At 38.7% G+C, this 21,336-nt stretch overlaps 1 protein-coding gene and 2 pseudogenes across 1 annotated transcript in view; 2 read left to right on the forward strand and 1 right to left on the reverse strand.

Moving 5' to 3' along the window:
• Positions 1-21,336, forward strand: part of RNF180 (ring finger protein 180) — a 282,916-nt gene that overhangs the window by 181,133 nt on the left and 80,447 nt on the right. The gene's annotated exons all lie outside the window — the stretch shown is intronic.
• On the reverse strand, positions 10,662-12,722 carry LOC102852997 (annotated as a pseudogene).
• Positions 13,927-14,871, forward strand: LOC102844435 (annotated as a pseudogene).

The following is a 21,336-nucleotide window of genomic DNA, read 5'->3' on the forward strand; positions in this document are numbered from 1 at the left end:
CTACTCTTGTAATGGTTCAGGGGATTGTCCTTGTATTCACTCTTGTACTTGATGGAGGTTATGTCTTGGCAGAATCTTGTATATTGGTCGCTATGAGTCGCAAACGACTCAATGGCACATAACGACAAACAAACAACAGTGTAAAAAATATGTTTATGTAGAACATAGTAATAAGTTATTAATTTTTAATGATCAACACATAAGGTAATAATAAATAAAAAGCCAAATAGTCATTAAAGTTATATTCCAAAAAAAATCAGTTGTTATTATTATCATCTTTATAAGATACTTGCCCAACTCATAGAACTATGTTAAATTTGTAAGTCATCGAATAATAGATGAAAATAGATCTCTATCTAAAATCTCTATGCTATGCTCAGATTCTTTGTATGACATTTTAATTAGTTGTTCAGTATTTACTTGAACATTCTCAGTGTCAAGGAAATTCCATTAACACTTGAAATAATCCTATTTGATTATTCTTCATATCTGTCTTGTGTTTCTCATTCATTGGTGCTTTTGTATTTCTAGAGGGATTGGCAATCAATCTTTAAATATGTATTGTTTCCTCAACTAACAAATTCCCCTACCTATTACTTCTTCTCAAGATTTTTCTTCTTGAACAAAAATTAGAAAGTAAAATTGGAGCAAAGATGTGTTTACTCACTTATCCTATAAAAGTGAATATAATACACCTTACACTAACCTCACAAAGGAGGAGACAATGAAGTTAAGAATTAAGTAGATGGCTCAAATCCATCAGCTTCTCTGTAGGAGAAGGATGAGCAATCTCCTCCTATGTGATTAACTGCCTCTGAAAACCTGCTGTGGGTCAGTTACGACTCAAGGACGAACAATGGTGTGTTACTTTTGACTCGTAATGGTCCTTCATCAGGTTTACAAGATTGTAAATGACAAAGAGAGGAGACGGCCCATCTTTCTTCTGCAAAGTCACAGGTCTTTTTGGACCACTGGATATGCAAAACCCTGGGTCATCAGCCGAACGTGATACAGACTTTGCCACCAGAGTATGTGTTTGGTGGGGTTTTGTTGTTGTTGTTGTTGTTTTAAAAAAAAGGTCATTAAAAGCTAAAAAATATGGAGTATAGAAATTGCTAAGAAAAAAGAAAAGAATGATAGAGGAAACTAGAACCAATATTTATTTACTGTATTGCTTTATGATATGTGTTAGGAGAAACTTTTCCCATCTCTATATCCCCTTCTTTACCAGAGAAGATAAATGGAGATCAAAACTTGTTTCATTAAGAGTAAAATGAAAGCACACAGTGTATATTTTCCTCCTTGAAGGAAATCCAATAGTCTAGATCAGAGAATTGAATCCTTAAGCAAGTAGTAATACCTTAACTCAACCTTCCTTAATAACTTAGTCAAACAATGAAGAGAGAGTCAAGATTCTCTATGATTCCTGGTGTGTATGCACTTGGACACAAAATCACTGCACTGACTGTAGGCAGATATGTAAGGGAACAATATCTAGGAAATAAGGGAAATAAGGAGATGAAGTATTAATAGTGGCTCCACATATTGCTGATGTCAGATGGCTCCTGGCTGAAATTAGAGAACACCAGAAGAATATCTATTAGTGTTTTATTAACTGTGCAAAGGGATTTGACTGTATAGATCAGAACACACTATGGCTAACATTGAGAAGAATGGGAATCCTAGAACACTTAATTGTGTTCATACAAAATCTATGTCTAGACCCAAAGCTGCTGTTGTCTGAATCAAGCAAGGAAGCATTACGTGGTTTAAAATCAGGAAGGGTGTGTCAGGGTTGTATCCTTTCACCATACCTATTCAATTTGTATGCTGAGCAAACGATTCATGAAACCAGACTCTGTAAAGAAGAATGTGGTATCAAGATGAGAGGAAGACTCATCAACAGCTTAGTATGGATGACGAGCACCAGGTGATGAGCCTGGCAGCCTGAGACCCCGGTCCCTGGTGAAACTGAATTTCTAATCGGGGATATTTTCTACTGTTTTACATTCTCCTTTTCAGGAACTGAATATTTGCCCCATGGCAATCTTTGTCACAGCATCAGAGTATGGAACTGGGATTGATTGCTAGTTCGGGCTACCATGGCTGTCTCTGGAAGACACCAACCTTCAAGCCCAGATGGAGCAGGCAAATCAGCCAAAGTCTTTCAGCTTCTCAATGTCCATGTGCATCGAGGGCAGTAAAAAAAAACTAACCAAGACCTGCTGTCTGAATGGGGGCACCAGCATGCTGGGTTACTTCTGTGCCTGACTCAACTGTGAGCATGATGGTCACAGATGGAACTGTGGATCTGTCTCATGGTACCTGGCTGTTCAAGAAATGTTCCATGTGTAGATACTGGGAGGGACAGTTAAACTGCTTGCTTCTTCCTGAATGTTATGGCCTTGTGATAAATTAATGTCTTGAAGCTTCCAGGACTCCAGAATTAGCACCATCTGCATACTTCACTCTTAATGCTGGTTGGCTTCTGCCTTTCTCTACTGTTCTATTAATAGACTTCTGCCTTTTTCTGGAGTGACAAGCTTAATATCATGGAACTTTCATGATCAGTAAAGGCTGCTACTCTGATGCTGTGACAAACATTATCATTTGTTAGTTGCCTTGTAATAATGACCACATTTTAATATTAGTTCCTAGTAGCTCCTTAATGTGCCAGCTACTGCTTTCTTCCACTTTGCCCTCCTTTCCTAAAAGTATACCAACAAAAAACCCAAAACAATTTAACTCTGTCTGCTTAGTGTCTAGTCCAATTCTTGATGCATCTAGCATCAAGAAATAATGGAGTTAGCATTAATGTTTTTCGTTGCATATGAATTCTATCAGATTGGGAAAAGCTAATCTTAATGTGTTGAGGATGACATATTTAACTAGAACTATTCAAAATCAATGAAGCATGTTTTATAAAGAAGATAAAAATCTTGATGACAGGGAGATGACAGGATTGTTGGAGTGATAGAAATAAGTGTGTGCCAGGGATACTTGAAAATCAGAAGCAAATGGGAGAGAAAGAATAGAAAAAATAAACTAGATGATTTTGTCAGTGATGAGGCAGGTGTAGAGCAGCAGGTTAAAGGGCTAAATTGGAAGGGCAGTTTTCCTTCAATATAAGATTAGATTTGGTGGAACATTAAGGGTGTTAAACTGGCAGCCAAAAGGCTTTGTGTCTCTATGGTTCAAGTCCCCATATTGCTCCTTGGGAGGAAGACGGGCAGTCACCCTCTGTTAATAAGTTACCATCAGCCTGGGCTATCTAATGGAGGGTTGTTATGATTTAAAACCAGCTTGTCCTCAGTAATGAGGATACATGCAGGCCAATGTTCTTTTGGTCTCAGTATTTCTTTGATGATGATGATGATGATGATTATGATGATGATGATGTGTGTGTACCATCAAATATAATCTGACTGGTACAGGAGGAGATTGCCCCTCCGTCTCTACTAGAGCATCTGGTGGATATGAACCGTATACCTCTGGGATTGCAGTGCAGCTTCTTGCCAGTAGGCCACCAGGTCTCAATATTTCTATTGATACAGAAGTCTTATATTTTCATTGGAAGGAGTATGAAGTCTTAGGTGGAGAAATATTTTAGTTTTCTCAACAAGATAGGTACATTTACCCCTTTTTGCTGAAGTTTGTTTTCTTAATCAGCAAGTATTTTAACTGTTGTAGAAGCCAAGGGAAAATGTTCCCAACAAATCAGGTACTAAAAGCCCAACTTTGTGTGTGTGTGTGTGTGTGTGTATATATATATATATATATATATATATATATACACACACAGTAAAAAACAAAGATAATATTGATGGAGGTAAAAAACAGCTTATGTTATGCAGATGACACAACATTGCTTGCTACAAAAGAGGAAGACATGAAGTGTGTGCTGCAGAGGATCAAAAACTACAGCCTTCAATGTGAATTACATCCCAGTATCAAGAAAATAAATGTTCTTACCACTGGGCCAATAGGCAATATTATAATGGACGAGAAAGGCTTGAAACTATCAATGATTTACCTTGATCCACAATTAATACCCTTGATACCAGCAGTCGGGAGATAAGGAAGGTGATTGCTGTGGGAAAGTCCCCTGACCTTTCCAGAACACTGAGGAGCAGTGATACAGTTTGAAGAGTAAGGAGTGCATGCCTGATTCAAGCCATGGTCTCTTCAGTCATTTGTTAGGCATCTGAGAGCTAAACAATGAATAAGGATGACAGAAGAAAGATTGAAGCCTTTGAGTTGTGATGTCACAGAGGATTATTGAATAGGCATGGACTGCTAAAGAAAAACAGATATGTCCTAGAAAAGGTACAACCAGAGTGTTCCTAAGAAACAAGGATGTCAAAGCTTCACATCACACTGTGGACATATTACAAGGAGGGTCTCTTCCTTGGAAATGGCTTACATACTTGGAAAGTTAAAGGGTCAGTGAAAGGGGGGGAGGCCACTAACAAGAACAATTAACATGGGGACTGCAGGAATGGGCTCAGGTTTATTAGAGGTGGTAAGGATGGCACAGGATAGGAAAGGATTCAGATCTGTTGTTCATAGTGTCACTGAAAATCATACTCAACTCAGTGTCACCTAATAACAACCACTTAGAAAAGAAGTGAGATAAAGGACATCAGTCTTCCTAGGTAGGTTAGTGACCTCTCTTTTTTTTTTTTAAAGTATGGCATAAAAGATAGGAAGAAGGAAGGAAGCAATTTCTTGAGAGGGGAAATCTACCTGAAAACTCTTCTCTGGCATATGACTAGGTCATTGAGCATTAAGTTGGGAATAAAAGGATTCTTTAAGTTCAGATCCCATGTTGGCTCTTTTGGAGTGACTATTAAAAAGGGGGGAAACCTCTATTATACCTCTTTTTATATACCTCTTTTCCAATTCTATACCTCTTTTCCAATGCTAGCTCTGTCTAACAAAAAAAAAATTTTTAAAAGCATTTGCCAAACTTGGTTTTGCTTTGTCAAACTTATTTTCATTTGAATCATCTAGGTGTTGCGTGTGGTGATTCTTTCCGTTTTCCCACTAAACCATCTTAATTTGAACCTAGTGTGGTGGATAAAATGGATCAATCCCAACATGAGTAGTCTACACACCTTGTTTTGCAAGTTCTCACTTAACCATGCGACAAAGTCAAAGACCATTTTGAAAAATAAACCTCCTATACCACAAATATTATAAACAAACTTGACTAATAGACACCTTTACAATACTTCACTCAACAGCAAAATACACATTCAATCAGATCTGGAACATTCTTGAGGATAGAAAACAATAGTAGAAAGAAATATGGGAATTCACAAATATAATAGAAATTAAGAAAAAAAGTTTAGTCACAAAGTTTAATAGAGAAGGAAGATTTGAAAATACTCTGAGAAAAATAAAAATTAAAACACAAAATATGAAAACACATGAAATGCTACAAAAGCGGTCTTGAGAGGGAAAAAAATCATAACTTACTGTCAGCAGTATTTAGAAAGAATTCAAATCAATAATTTTCACTTTCAGAGTCTAGAAAAGAAGAGCAAATAAATGTCAAGTAAGCATGAAAAAGAAAAGAAAGATGATAAAATGTAGGAAAAGATTATATAGAGGAAACCAATAAAGAAAATCAACCAAATAAAAGTTTTGAATGTTTCAAAACATTAAAAAAAAGATAAATCTTAATCAAGGTTATAGGAAGCCAGATAGACATATAAAATCAGCTATATTTCTATACCATTTATTGACATAACTCATTGCAACTGAGTCAGAACCAATTCATTGTTGACCCTTCAATGAGTTTTTGGGGCTGGAAATTGCCTTTCTCTTTGAGTATCTACTGGTGGATTAAAACTGCCAAAGAGATATGGCCTTTGGATTAGCAATATAACTTGTAGAAATTAGGCTTCTCAATACAGCTAGCACTAGAGCTCAGGAATTCAAAAGATGAATTGCATTGGAATAATCTGCTGTAAAGGACCCCTCCACAGTGCTGAAGAACAAGGATGTCAGTCTGGAGACTAAGGTGTGCCTGATCCAGGCCATGATCTTTGCAATTACTTGCTATGCATCAGAAAGCTAGACAGTGACTAAGGATGACAGAAGACAAATTGATGCCTTTGACTTGTGGTGCTAGAGAAGAGTATTAGTATTGGACATACCAGAAACTGCCAAGGGAACAGACAGGTCTGTCCTAGAGAGGGTGAAACCAAGTTGCTCTTTGGAGACAAGGATTTTGAAGGTCTATCTCTGGTACTTTGTCCATGTTACTCAAAGCTCCTTGGATAAGGACATCATGCTTGGAAGGGAAGAGACACAGTGCAGGAGAGGAAGACCCTGGATGAGATGGATTGACACAGTGACCAGGGTAATATGTCAGAGACAGTGAGATTGGCCCAGGATACGGCAGGGTTCTGAGCTATTGTGCATAGGATTGTTATGAATAGCAAGTGACTCAACAGCACATAACAACAACAACTGACAAAGTCTTAGAAATTAATGAACTAGAATTGAGAGTCCAGTAATGAACTCATAGAGGCAGGTTTTTTTTAGACAAGCATGCCAAGACAATTCATTTGGGGAATATTCTCAGCTTATTGTCCTGGGTTGCTGTTATGTGCCATCAAATCACTTGTGACACATGGCAGCCCTATGTCATTGTCTCTGACATGCCTCCCCACATTACCCCAGTCACTGAATCAATCCATCTCATCAAGGATCTTTCTCTCTCGCACTGTCCCTCCACCCTTTCAAGCATGATGTCCTCTTCAAGGACTGGTCCCTCCTTGCAACTTGTCCACAGTGTGTCAGAGAAAGCTTCAGAATCCTTGACTCCAAGGAGCAGCCTGGTTTCACCCTATCCTTGATGAACCTTTTTATTTGTTCTCCTACCAGTCCATGCTCAATACTCAGTAATCTTCTCCAGAACCATGGCTCAAAGGTATCAATTATTTTGTCATCCCTAGTCATTGTCCAGCTTTCTGATACATAGATAATAGAAGCTAGCTTACATTTATTGATGGCCAAAGACTACAACTTTCAAGATTTATCAAGGGTATCATTCTGTTTGTATTCACAAACAGTGCTGTGGGGGCAGCAAACAGGAGATCAAATATAATATTACATGAGGAAATGTGCTGCAAATGGTGTTTTGTAAAAGTAGGCATATCATTTTTATAACTGACTTTCTCCAACCACCTCATCTGCATTCCAAAACTGGGTATCAAAAAAAGCAGCTCAACAGAGAACTGAAGCGTTTGAACAGTGGTATCAGAATAGACAGGGTGCTCCTACAAGGCAAGAATGATGAAACGTCGTTCCACATAATTTGGATATGTTGTTAGAAGGAGCTAATCCTTCAAGAGGACATCACGCCAGGGAAGGTGGAGGGTCAGAGAAAGAGAGGAAGATTCACAAGATTTATTGACAGAATGACTACAACAGTGTACTCAAGCATATCAAGATGTGGAGAAAAATAGAAACTGCAGATCTGTTGTTCATAGGGTAGCTATGAGTGATAGTCAACTCACTGGCACCTAACCACAAAACAATTGAATACTTTCACTTTCAAAGAACTACTCAATCTTGGAATATGTATAACGAAAATATTCCATGACAGAGACAATATTAAAACTTAGTCTTGCTTAGTTTGGATATATCATAGAGAAAAATTGTTATTATTGTTGTTGTTGTTATTAGGTACCATCAAGTTGAGCATGACTCATAGTGACCCTATGGACAACTGACTTTGACATCAAGTCACAAACAACCCATATCTGACTGTCTAGAAGATTCTCAGAAGTTTTAATTTGCAATAGGAAGTAGATTGCCTATTTTTCTCTCTCAGCACAATCAGTAGATTTGAATCCCCTGACTTCAGGTTGGCTCCTTACCCACTAAGGTGGGCCTTAACACGTTGCTGCACACTTTCAAATTGACAACCATGCTTAGAAACTTTTTTTTTTTGCCATCATTTGCAGCATGAGGTTGTCAGGGATAGGGATAGGTTCAGATTTGTTAATTTATAGGGTTGTTATAGGTCAACTTTGACTTAATGGCACCTAACAACAACAATAACAGTCCATCAGAGCTTCCTGAATTGGAGTTAATGGTATGAAAACAACAAAATAGCCTTTTCAACAAATTATACTATTACAACTGGATGTTTTCATGCTCATAAATGCATCATGATAAATGGATAAAATATTGAAGTTGTGAAAAATTAGTTTATTTGGATCCATATAAATATGAATACAGATAAAATGTGTTGTACAATAAACAACCCTGATAGCAGCAGTCAAGAAATCACAAAATGAGTTTTACTGGGCAAAGATCTTCAAAAGGCCGAAGATCAGCAAAGTTAGTTTAAAGACACAATCTAAGTCATGACATTTTTATCTGTTTGCCATGCATCTCAACATTATACAATGAATAAGGAAGGACAAAGAAAAATAGATGCCTTTGAATTATGATGATAATGAGTATTAAATATACAATGGACTGCTAAAAAAACACATCTGTCTTAAAGGAAGTGCAGCTAGAGTGCTTCTTAGAGGCAAAGATAGTGAAATGGAGAAACCAATCTTTGGAGACAGCCATCATGTTGGCAAAGGAAGAGAGAGGGTCAACAAAAAGGAGGAAGGCATTCAATGAGATGGATTGACAAAGAGATGGAGTGACTAACTTCACAGTGGGCATGAGATGATAGGGAGGGTGTAGCATAGGGCACAGTTCAGATCTGTTGTTTACAGGATCTATGTGAGTCTTAGTCATCTCTTCATCTCAGTGGCACCTAAATAATGGGTTGAATGAAAAAATATCTAAGATATAGATATAGAGATATGCTAAAGCTGTAGAACTCTCATAAAAACATTGGTGTGATCTGGACAACATTGTACTAAATAGCAGTTTCTTAAATATGTTACCTAAAACCTCAACAACAAAAGAAAAAAAAACAAACAGAACTTATCAAAGCTAAAAAAATATGTATAGAGGACACCATCAAGAAAATGAAAAAATGACTAATGAAAAGAGATTGAAAGAAAAAAAATCTTAATAGTTCATTTGTAGTTTAGAATTCTAAACTAAATTACATAAAGGATTTTTACAATTCAACAATAGAAAGTCTAATTTTAAAATGGGCAAAGACTTGAATAAATATTTCCCCAAAGAAGATATACAAATAACCAATAAGCATATTGAAAGATGTTCAGTATCATTTAGTCATTCTTGTTTTAAGCTGTTATTACTGACGTGTCCTGACCCAGTGAACAATAGAAGCAAACATTTCTAGCCCTGCACCATCCTTAAAATAGCTGCTGTGCTTGAGCTGCTGTATCTAAGCACTAAATCCATCTCATTGGGGTCTTCCTTTTTCACTAGGGAAATTCAGATCAAAATGATAATGAGATACCACTTCACTGCCACTCTCATTTTAATCATTACTTTCAAGGTAGAAAGGACTCATACCTGACTTTCTGTAGCTTTCTGAAGCTGCAAGTTGCAGAAGAAGATAGGGTCTATCTTTCTTCCACAGGACTCTTGGGGGATTCAGATTGTGAGAGAGATGGAGCCTAGAGCTTAACAGTGCAACTCTCTACAGACTAGGTTTTTAGAGCTCCTTTTACACCCATTTGTGGTGGTGGTGTTGTTGTTAGGTGCCATCAAGTTAAATACCACTTAGAGCAAAACTGAATAACAGAGAGGAGCCTTGTTTGGTGCCATCTTCACAATCTCTGACACACGAGCCCATTACTGCAGTCCCTGTCAATCAACTGTTTGAAGGTCTTACTCTCTTTTACTATCTGTCCATCTTTGCAAGCATGATATTCCAGTCTAATAGCCTCTCCTAGCAACATGCCCAAAGCATGAGACGAAGCTTTATCATCTTTGTATCCAAGGAACGCGCTGGCTGCACTTTCTCCAAGATATATTTGTTTGTTCTTTGGGCAGCCCTGGGATATTTAGTACTCTTCTCCAGTACTATGGTTCAAAGGTATCAATTTTTCTGTTACTATTTTCATTGTTCAGCTCTTAGCAGCATAGCAAGTGATAGAAAAAAACATGGCCTAGATCAGGTGTACTTTAGTCTTCAAACTGACCTCAAATTCCTCAATAATTTGGAGAGATCCTTGAGTATAGACTTTTCCAGTACAATACACCTCGTGATCTCCTGACTTCTGGTCCTAAATGTACTGATTATGAGTCTAAGTAAGATGAAGTTATGAAAAGTTTCAACTTTTCTCCGTCTACCATGATGTTGCCTATCGATCCAGTGGTGAGAATTTTTGTTTTCTTGGTGTTGAAATGCAGTCCCTATTGAAGTTGCAGTCTTGGATCTTCTGCACCAAGCACTTCAAGAGCTCCTCATTTTGTGGGGATTTGTTGTTGTTGTTGTTTTTATTAAATATCATCTTTTTTGTATTGCATACTCTAATTTCAGAACAAAATTAACCTAAAAGGAAAACCCTCCCAATACACAACGCCCAACCTCACTCTTGAGAAAGGAGATGAGGCCAGAGGCCCTTACATACTGTCTTACATACAGGACAAGAAAGAAAAGCACTATCAACAGATGGAGCCAAGTGGGAGTGGGCAACTTAAGGCTGCCGTGGAAGCCACAGAAATGCTATACAGTGGACAAGAAGTGGAGGGACATGTTACGGTAGGATCTTTTCCATGCGAGATGCATCCTCATCACCCTCAAGTGGGGGGATCTCATCAGGAACAGCAACGCTGAATTCCTTGACTGTCATCTCATCTTCATGAGTGCCTAAGCCTAGCTTGACCATGTAGTAGATGCAGTTGCAATAAGTATGGGGGTCCTCTTGGGAGAAGCTATAAGAGAGCACTTTCAAATATCAGCATCACCACATCCTTAACAGCTTTGTCATTCTTGTCTGGCTTAGCTTTCTGCCTGAGTGTCACAATAGGATAATCAGGGTTGATATTCAGGTGCTTTTTGACCATCATGTAGCCCATTGTAGAGTTGTTCTGAAGCACCTGTGCTTTCATGATGTGTTGCCTATTGACTATCCAGCCATATGTGCTAAGCACACTGCAGCAAGGTAAAGACACAAGTCTGTTGGTGACTGTCACCTTCTCAACCTTCTTATCCAGACATAAGCTTCATAAGCTTACAGAGTTCCTCAGACTTGGCTTTGCTCTTCTCCATATTCTTTTTCCTCTTCTCTATCCTCAGATAGTTCTAGGCCCTCCTTAGTAACAGAAACCAGGCTTTTCCCATCGAATTCCATGAGCTTTTGCACACAGTACTCGTCAGTAAGATCAGTCATATACACAACCTCAAAGTCCCACTTGCACTTTCGTTCTACAAAAGCAGAGTTGGCCACTTGCTCTTTACTCTCACCAGTGATGTAATAGGTGGACTTCTGGGTCTCTTTCATGTGAGACACATATTCTGAGAGAGAGAGTCATCTCTTTTCCAGACTGGGAAGTGAGGTAGTGAAGTAGCTCAGAAAGGCAATGCCAGTCAGTAGAATCCTCATGGATCCCAAGTTTCAGGTTTTTAAAGAATGCCTCATAGAATTTGTTGTTCTTTTCCTTATCTGTGTCAACTCAGAGAAGACATCAAGGTACTACTTGACGGTGACATTCAAAATTCTGTTCTGTTGAAACATTTCTTCAGAAATGTTGGGAAAGTTGTCGGAGTCAGCCACACCATGGATGAACCTCAGATATTCTGGTATCAACTCATCACAGCTGTCTATGATGACCACATGGCAACCATATAGTTTTTTTTTCTTCTCAAAGACATCAAAGGGAGCCAATGGAGTGATAAACAGCAATACCCTGAAGGCTGCTGTAGAACTCTCCATATTCCTCCTCTTGATGTGATCAGAATATCTGGTCATAATGTGCTTAGTCTTGTTCAGTTCTTTCCAATCAATGTATTACTCCTTTCTGTTTTGTTTTCTTTTTCTTGTCTTTTCCACTGTCATCCTCCTCATCTGAACCCACATCTTCAATCTTGGGCTTATTTTCAGTATCTGTCTTCCTCTTCCTCATTCTCTTCTTCCTCATCATCACTGATTTCCTTCTCTTGTTCTTTCTCCAAATAAAGGATGATGGGATAGCCTGTGGACTCTGAGTGCTTCTTTGACTACTTCTTTGACTCATCTCTCTTCTAAGTCCTCTGTCTGATCTTCTTTAAGGTGCAAAATCACTTTAGTACCCTGACCAGTCAGCTCACAATATTAAGCACAAACTGTGAAAGAACCACCAGCTGAAGACTCCCTGGTATATACTGCTCTTCCTCATTGTTATTTTGTGATCACTATCACTTTCTCTTCCAGCAGATAGGCAGAATAAAAGCCGAAATAAAATTGACCTATCATGTAGAAGTTTTCACTTGCCTGCAGAGCCTCCATAAGTGCTTTGGTACTCAACTTGGCAATTGTTCCCAAATTATTTATGACATTAGCCTTGATCATGCCTGTTCCTGTGTCCACAAGAGTCAGAGTGCATTTCTGGCAGTTGACGATGATGTAAATTTTCAGCTCTTTACCACTGTCCAATTTGGAAGGGACTGTGAGGCCCTCATAGTAAGTCTTGTCCACTGCATCAGAAGCATTAGAGATAACGCTCTAAGGAATTATCCTTGTTGGAATAGAAGGTATTGCTAATAAGATAAGTTGGGCAATCTCTGGCTGAAAGGAAAAGTTCTCCACCTCCTCTCCATGATGTGCTTCCTCAGGCATCTTGATGAAAAGAGCCGTGGGTACCACAGAGGTAAGGGTAGAATCTAGGACCAGGCTACAAAAAGCTCACGAGTTGCACGGGGCTGACTCAAAAGCAAGTCCTTCTCACTTTGAGCAAGTGAGATTTTATTTTCTGCATAATGAAAGTTATTGATAAGTCTTTCCCCAATCTTGATTCCACATTTTTATTCATAGGGTGGAATTTCTCAAATAATTTGCTCAGCGTACAGATTAAATAAGTATGGAGAAAGGATACAACTGATGCACACCTTTCTTAATTTTAAGTCACATCATATTCCCTTGCTCTCTTCGTATAACAGCTTCCTAGTCTTGGTAAGTGTTCTGGGATTCTCATTCTTCACAGTGCTAGCTGTACTTTGTTATCATCCACACAGTCAAATACCTTTGCATAGTCAATAAAACACAAGTAATATTCTTCTGTTATTCTTTGCTTTCAGCCAGGATTCATCTTTCTACCTTTCACTAACTCTTAACATTTACCAGCCTGATGTTTTTTCACAAGGTTCCACAATCTTTACCTCTAAGGGATACTCTGATTGCACTTCGACTAAGACAAATTTGATTCTATACCAATAGACTTGTAAAACTATCTCAAGAAAATATTTGATACATAGAACACTGGAGACTAGAAGAGTTGTAGGATAACACCAAAGACATCATCCATGAAGAAAACAAAAGGTCATAACCTAGACAGAAAAGAAAGACCAAAATGGATTTTGTAAGAAACTCTGCAACTTGAGCTAGAAGGTTGTTTGCTGTCGAGTTGGAACCAACACATAGCTGAGACTTAAGTGGGTTTTCAGAGGCAGTAAATTGCACTGGAAGAAATTACCTTACCTATACATCTCATGTGGAGCAGCTGGTAGATTTGAACCACATCCGGGAGGCTGGGCTGTATGAGGAGAATTGTGGCATCAGGATTGGTGGAAGATTCAATAGCCTACATTATGCAGATGACACAACTCTGCTTGCTGAAACTGAGGAGGACCTGCAATGGTCAAGGACTGCAGTCTTCAGTATGGATTGAGGCTCAATATCAAGAAGACAAATATTCTCACCACTGGGCCAATTGGCAGCATCACGGTGGATGATAAAGAGATTGAGATTGCTCTCTCTCCAGGCGTCCTCGTGAGAGTGACATCGTCTTTAAACCCCACGTGGCAATCCCTGATGCACTGCAGTGATGCCCAGGGAAGACAGGGCAACCTGGAAGTCCAACTACTTCCTTAAGATCATCCAACTTCTGGATGATTATCCGAAATGCTTCATCGTGGGTGCAGACAATGTCGGCTCCAAGCAGATGCAGCAGATCCGCATGTCCCTCCGTGGGGAGGCTGTGGTTCTGATGGGCAAGAACACCATGATGCGCAAGGCCATCCGGGGCCACCTGGACATCAACCCGGCCTTGGAGAAGCTTCTGCCTCATATCCGGGGGAACGTGGGGTTTGTGTTCACCAAAGAGGATCTCACAGAGATCAGGGACATGCTGCTGGCCAACAAGGTGCCGGCTGCTGCCCGTGCTGGTGCCATTGCTCCGTGTGAGGTTACTGTGCCAGCCCAGAACACTGGTCTGGGCCCCGAGACGACCTCCTTCTTCCAGGCTTTGGGCATCACCACTAAGATCTCCAGAGGCACCATTGAAATTCTGAGTGACGTGCAGCTGATTAAGACTGGAGACAAGGTGGGAGCCAGCGAGGCCACCCTGCTGAACATGCTGAACATCTCTCCCTTCTCCTTCGGGCTGATCATCCAGCAGGTGTTTGACAACGGCAGCATCTACAATCCTGAAGTGCTTGACATCACAGAGGAGACCCTGCATACCCGCTTCCTAGAGGGTGTCCGCAGTGTTGTCAGCATCTGTCTGCAGATTGGTTACCCAACTGTGGCCTCAATACCACATTCCATCATCAATGGGTATAAGCGGGTCCTGGCTTTGTCTGTGGAGACTGACTACACCTTCCCATTGGCTGAAAAGGTCAAGGCATTCCTGGCTGATCCATCTACATTTGTGACTGCTGCCCCAGCGGCCGCCGCCACTACCACAGCTGCTCCTGCTGCTGCGGCCCCAGCCAAGGTGGAAGCAAAGGAAGAGTCGGACGAGGATATGGGATTTGGTCTCTTTGACTAAAAATCAAAAAGCCACCAACTCTGCCACCTTTGTGTGAAACAAGGAAATAAAGGCTTCATTCTCTTAAAACTCTCTAAGCTCTCTCTTATGGTATTAAATGAGGCTGAGCATCTTAAAAAAAAAAAAGAGATTGAGATTGTTAACAGCTGTAGTTTGCTTCACTCCACAGTCAACACTCTTGGCACCAACAGCCAGGAAATTAAAAGACACATTGTGATGGGAAAGTTAGCTGTGAAGGACCTCTCCAAAGTATTGAAGAGCAATGGTGTCACTCTGGAGACTAAAGTGTTTCTGATACAGACCATGGTCTTTGCAATCACTTGTTATGCTTCAAATACCTGGACAGTGACTAGGGAGGATAGAAGGAGAATTGAAGCCTTTGAGTTGTGGTGTTGGAGAAGAGTATTGAACATACCATGGACTGCTAAGAAAATGAACAGATTCACCCTAGAGAGGGTTAAACAAGGCTGCTCCTTGGAGGCAATGATTCTGAAGCTGCGTCTGACATACTTTGGACATGTTGCAAGGAGGGACCAGTCCTTGGAGAAGGATGTCATGCTTGGTAGGATGGAGGGACAGCGCAGGAGAGGAAGACCCTCTATGAGGTGAATTGATTCAGTAACTGGGGTACTAGGGGTGGATGTATCTGAGACAGTGAGGTTAGCACAAGATAGAGCAGTGTTTAGGACTATTGTACGTAGGTTCACTATGACTCACAGGCTACTTGACAGCACATAACAACAATAGTCTGAGCCATGAAATTTGGAAGACAATTACCTGGCCAAATGACTGGAAGAGTTCCATATTTGTTCACATAAAACCCTCATCCAACAATGTGGAGATAATCAGTGTCCTTAATATCAGATACAAGTAGAATCTTGCTTAAAGCTATTAAAAAAGACTGGAACAATACAACCACAAGGAACTTTTAGAACTTCATGCTGGATTCAGAAGAGGCCTTGACATGAGGGATATCATTGGTGATGTTAGATGAATTTTGTTTTTTATCAGATGAAAAATAATCAACTTGGTGACAGTAATAAGACTAGAGATCAAATTTTGCATTTTCTACCATGGATGATGAATTTATTGCAAAAAATCTTTATAAAAATATGTAAGGTGACTAACTGTACACATGGACCTTACTTGATGACAAGCCATGAGTCAGATTGACTATTCCTTTGGAAAGTCAGTGGAGATTTTCAATATCAGCAGTCAAAGCAAGGGCCGGGGAAGGCTGTGGATAAGATTATCAATTAGTCGTGTTAGATAGTTGTTACTGTTAGGTGCTATTGAGTTGCGTATGACTCGTGATCCTATGAACAACATATCCTGAACCCTGTGCCATCTTCACTGTATCTCATACACATGAGTTCTTTGCTGCAGTTACCATGCCAGTCCATTTCTTTGGGGATCTTTCTCTCTTTCACAGACCCTCACCTTTCAGAGCATGATATTCCTTTCCAAGGAATAACCTCTCCAAGAATTATGTCCACAGTATAAGAGAAAAATTTGCCATCATTGCCTCCAGGGAGTATGGTATCTGCACTTTTTCAAGACATACCTACTCTTTCTTTCTTGGCAGTCTGTGGAGTATTCAGTACTCTTCTGCAACACCACAACTCAAAGTTGTCAATTCTTCTGCCATTCTTATTCACTGTCCAGCAGTCAGATGCTTAGCAGTTAATGGAAAAGACCTGAATCAGGCATACCTTAAGGCTTCAAAGTGATACCATTCCTCTTCAATATTTTGGAGAGGTTTCTGACTTGTTATATAATATGACATATTAAGTAGTTAGTTACGTTATATAGTAAAAAAAGTATTCTTCATATTAGGATTTTTCAGAGGGTGTTTTTAACCTACCTAATATTCCTGCTGTGGATTGTTGTCAGGTGCTATTTCTAACTTAGAGTGCACGGAATGAACCATGCCTCAAACTTGTGCCATCTACACAATCACTGCCACATCTCAGTCCATTGTTGGAGCATCTTGATGAGAGTTTCCTTTTTTTTCCCTCTGATACTCTGTTTTTTTTAGATTTTCTTGATATTAAAATGTGGGATTTCAGTCAAAAGATGTGAAAATTTGAACTGCACTTTACAGTTTGACTTCCTTTTTTAAGAGATAATTTTAATTTTTTCATGTAAACAGTGTTTAAAATTACCTATTTTACAATATTCACACTATTCATCCTTTTAGCCCATCTTGGTCTTCAGATTAATTTTGGGTCAAATACCAGGGTAACACCTGATGGGAACTTTAATTTCTCTTTTTAAACAAACCAGTTAACATCAAGTTGATTGCATCCTACGTGCATCAGAATAGAACTGTGTCCCACAGGATGTCTAGTGGCTGATTTTTGAGAAGTTGATAAGCAGGCCTTTCTTCCAAGGCATCCCTTTGTGGACTTGAACTTTTGCCTACCAGCTGAGTGCATTAACCATTTTCACATCCTGGGAACTGTATTTATGCTAGTGTTGCAGAATTCTCCTTATCTCATCTTCTAGTGTGATTTAAAAACCCAGAATATTATTCCTTTGTCCCCTGTAGCTTTCTCTGCTACAGATATCTTGTCTCTTTTTAACTTAAAATGAAAAAGTATAAAGATGTGCAAGACCTGCTTCTCTTCTTAAGATTTCAAATGCCGCAGAATTGTCTGTGTCTTTAACAGCAGAAGATTTCTGTTCCTTCATTTTCAGTTCCAAAAGCTGTGCTCAGGGCTGAATCATGAGCATATCATCCATTGCTGTATGCCTCAGTTGTTGTTGTTGTTGTTGTTGTCATTGAGTAGAACATGACTCATAGCAACTCGATGAACAAAAGACGTAATGCCTTTCCGTAACTATTGTCATTTCTCCAAGTTCGTAGAGTTTTCAGAGGCATGTGGTTTAGGAAGTGGATGCCTCAGTATGCCTCAAGAGGGATTTAAAAAAAATGCTAGTTTATTTATAAAATTTTAATATATTGTTTCCCAGAACAGATTCTCCAATTTCCTTCAAGCCCTCCCCCCCATCAAATTGTACAGCTTCATAATTAATCCCGGTGGCCCCCTGCACATCCTCGTCCTTCTGCTTCCACCTTCCCCCCTGCCCTGGATCCTTATAATCATCCCTCTGTAATGGTTTGTATAATATTTGTCCTTGTGGGACTGAGTTAGTTCACTCAGCATAAAGCTCTCCAATCCCTCTCTCGTTAGGTATTTAAAAAACCATTGCTTCTGTGTACTGTGTAGTATTCTGTTGTATGAATGTACCATACTTTCTCAATCCATTCGTTTGTGCTTGGACATGTGGTCTCTTTCCATGTGCTTGTGATAGTGAATAATGGACATTGGTATACAAGACTCCGTTTATGCCTAAGTTTTCATTTTCTCAGAGTATATTCCAAGCAGTGGAATAGCTGGGTCATTTAGAATATCTATGTTCATCTTTTTCAGAAAGTGTCAGACAGCCTTCCAGAATGGTTGTACCACCAAAAATGTGTATGAGTTCCTTTCCCACCACATCCTTTCCAACATTTATTACTTTCTATTCTGTCAAACTATGCCACTATTACTGGAATAAGATGGTTCCTCATTGTGGTTTTTATTTGCATCTCTTATTGCCAGTCATTTTGAGCATTTCTTCACTTGTCTGTCATTCAATGTCTTCATGTGTGAAAATTATTTCCATGTCTTTTGCCCATTTTGTAATTGGGTTATCAGTATTTTTTTGTGGAGGCCTAGGAATATTCCGTAAACTTTTGTTATGAAGCTCTTATCTGAGATGGTATTACCAGATGTTTGTTGAAAAAAGTTTTTGATGCACACATGGATTTAATCTTTAGAAGGTTCCATTCATTAATTGTATCCTACTCAGATTGTGCATTTCTAGCTGTATTTGGCGATCTCTTTATGCCTTGGAGCTGATAATCTGTTCATTTACCAAGACTAATCCTTCTTTGAATACATGGCCAAAGTACATGAGACAAAGTCTTAGCATCCTTATTTCTTTTTTTCCCCTTACCTTTCTTTTTTAATTGAGATTTTAATGAGAATTGAAAGAGAACTTGAATTTCCATTCATTTATTGTTAAACATTTTCCTCCCTGCCCCCACCCCAGTTTGCTTTTCTCTTTGGAAAAAAAAATCCTTTCATTGTTACACAGTTCCCTCACCCCCAGTCCATTTTACTATGCAGCTCTTATTCTGGGCTCTTGTCATGCCAATAATACCTAATCATGTATTCCTTTTATACAGTTCTCTCCCTTGTCTATTTCAATGCCATGTACATTATTTATCCCCTCCTTTCTTAGTTTTTCCCCAACCCCTATGTCAGTCCTGTTTTATAACAGTGGCATTATGCACTATTTATCCTTTTGTGACTGAGCTATTCACTCAGCATAATGTCCTCCAGGGTCACCCATTTTGTATATTCCATGAGTTCCTTGTTTTTCAGTGCTGCATAATATTCCATTGTGTACATATACCACAGCTTCCCTATCCATTCGTTTGTTGATGGGCACATGGGTTGTTTCCAGCTCTTTGCTATTTCGAACAAAGCCTCAATAAACATGGGTCTGCATACATCTGCTTGGGTGGCAGTTATGGTTTCTTTGGGGTATATTCCCAGTAGTAGAATTGCTGGGTCAAATGGTATCTCTATTTGCAACTTTTTGAGAAAGTGCCATACAGCCTTCCATAGTAGTTGCACCATTTTACACTTCCACCATCAGTTAATAAAGGTTCCAGTTTCTCCACAACCTCTCCAGCATTTGATGTTTGCTGTTCTGTTAAATTTTGCTATTCTTACTGGCGTGAGATGATATCTCATAGTTGTTTTGATTTGCATTTCTCTTAGAGCTAGGGATTTTGAACATTTATTCATGTGTTTGTTCATCTGAATGTCTCCTTCGGTGAAGTGCTTTTTAATGTCCTGTGCCCGTTTTGCTTTGGGTTGTTTATCATCATCTTGTTATGGCGCTCGAGTATTCTATAAATTCTAGATATAAGGCCCTTATCAGACATGTCATTACCAACTTTTTCCCCCCATTCAGTGGCTTCCCTTTTTACTGTTAGAAAAGCTTTTGAGAGTGCATAGGGATTTGATTCTTAGAAGGTCCCATTCATCTCTTTTATCTTCTCCTGGTTTTAGGTTTTTCAGGATATTTGAAAGACTGTTCATGTTGTGAATTGGTGCTTCTAGGGTTCTTCTAAGCTTTTCTCTAATGAAATTTATAGTCCTTTGTTTTAGTCCTTCTGACTTCTAAGACATACACTTTTTTTATTCTTTCAGTGATCCATGGTATATTCATTATTATTCACTAGTATTATGAGTTAAAACACTGCAGTACTTTCTTGGTCTCCCAGTTCATTGTCCTGCTTTTGCATACATAAGAAGCAATTCAGAATACCATGGCTTTGATCAAAAGTACTTTATTCCTTTAAAAAAAAGTACTTTGTTCTTCAGAGTGGCATTTTTCCTTCTTAGCACTGTAAACAGATCATTTGCAAGCAGATTTGCCACATGTAGTGCATCCTTTGATTTTTTTTTATTGCTGTTTCCATGGACATTGAATATAGATCCAACAAAATTAAATCTTTGACAAGGTGAATATAGTCTTCACTTATAAATGAAAAAGCATTTATATTTAATAATAAGTGAATTATAGATACGGTATATAGGATTATGCAGAAACATGCATAATTCTTTCAGTTGACATAATCTTTTGTCTTAAATATAATTTTCAAATTTTTAAAGTTTTTTTCAAATTTTTGTGGGCTTGTATTTTTATTTTGACAATGTGATTCACAGTGTAAAAGATTTAAGTTTAGCAAAGACCAATTTATCAGCTTCCCCCTCTTAGAAAGTTTTTCAGAAGTACATAAAAACCTTTAGAACTCAAAATTTAAAAAAGAATTATCTATTCTATAAACATTACATAAAATATATATGAATTACTTAGGTATAGAAGTGCTGGACTCCTTAGTAAATTCAGCATACTACATAAGTCATTAAAATAATCAGTTTTATATCTCTTAATAGGATAATAACAGGAAACTAGTTCTGCATTAAAGAAAAATAGTAGAGGAATAAACCTGTGGACACCTATGTGATGTTTACAGTACAAAGGTCACTACTAGTAATATGGCCAATGGTCATGCTATCTAATTTTTTAATATAGATTACTTAGATTGTTGGGTGTTGGTAGCTTTCTTTTGGTATTGTCAGCAGAGATAGAAACAGAAGTAGAACATTTCATTCTAAACTAGACAAGATTATTTTAATTACAAGTAAGATAAACCAGCCCTTAACTAGCTTAGATAAAAAAGACAATTAACAACAACCCAGGAATATGTTGAAACCAGTTCAACATGACAGAAATTTGGGTGGCTTTCAGAAATTACTGAATCAGAATTAAACACCATAAGGATTCTATTCCTCATTTCTGTGCCATTTCATTCTTTCTTACTCATGACCAGCACTA

This window comes from Elephantulus edwardii, unplaced genomic scaffold (genome assembly GCF_000299155.1).
Source record: "Elephantulus edwardii isolate Elephantulus edwardi_28Jun2011 unplaced genomic scaffold, EleEdw1.0 scaffold00254, whole genome shotgun sequence".
Lineage (NCBI taxonomy): Eukaryota > Metazoa > Chordata > Mammalia > Macroscelidea > Macroscelididae > Elephantulus > Elephantulus edwardii.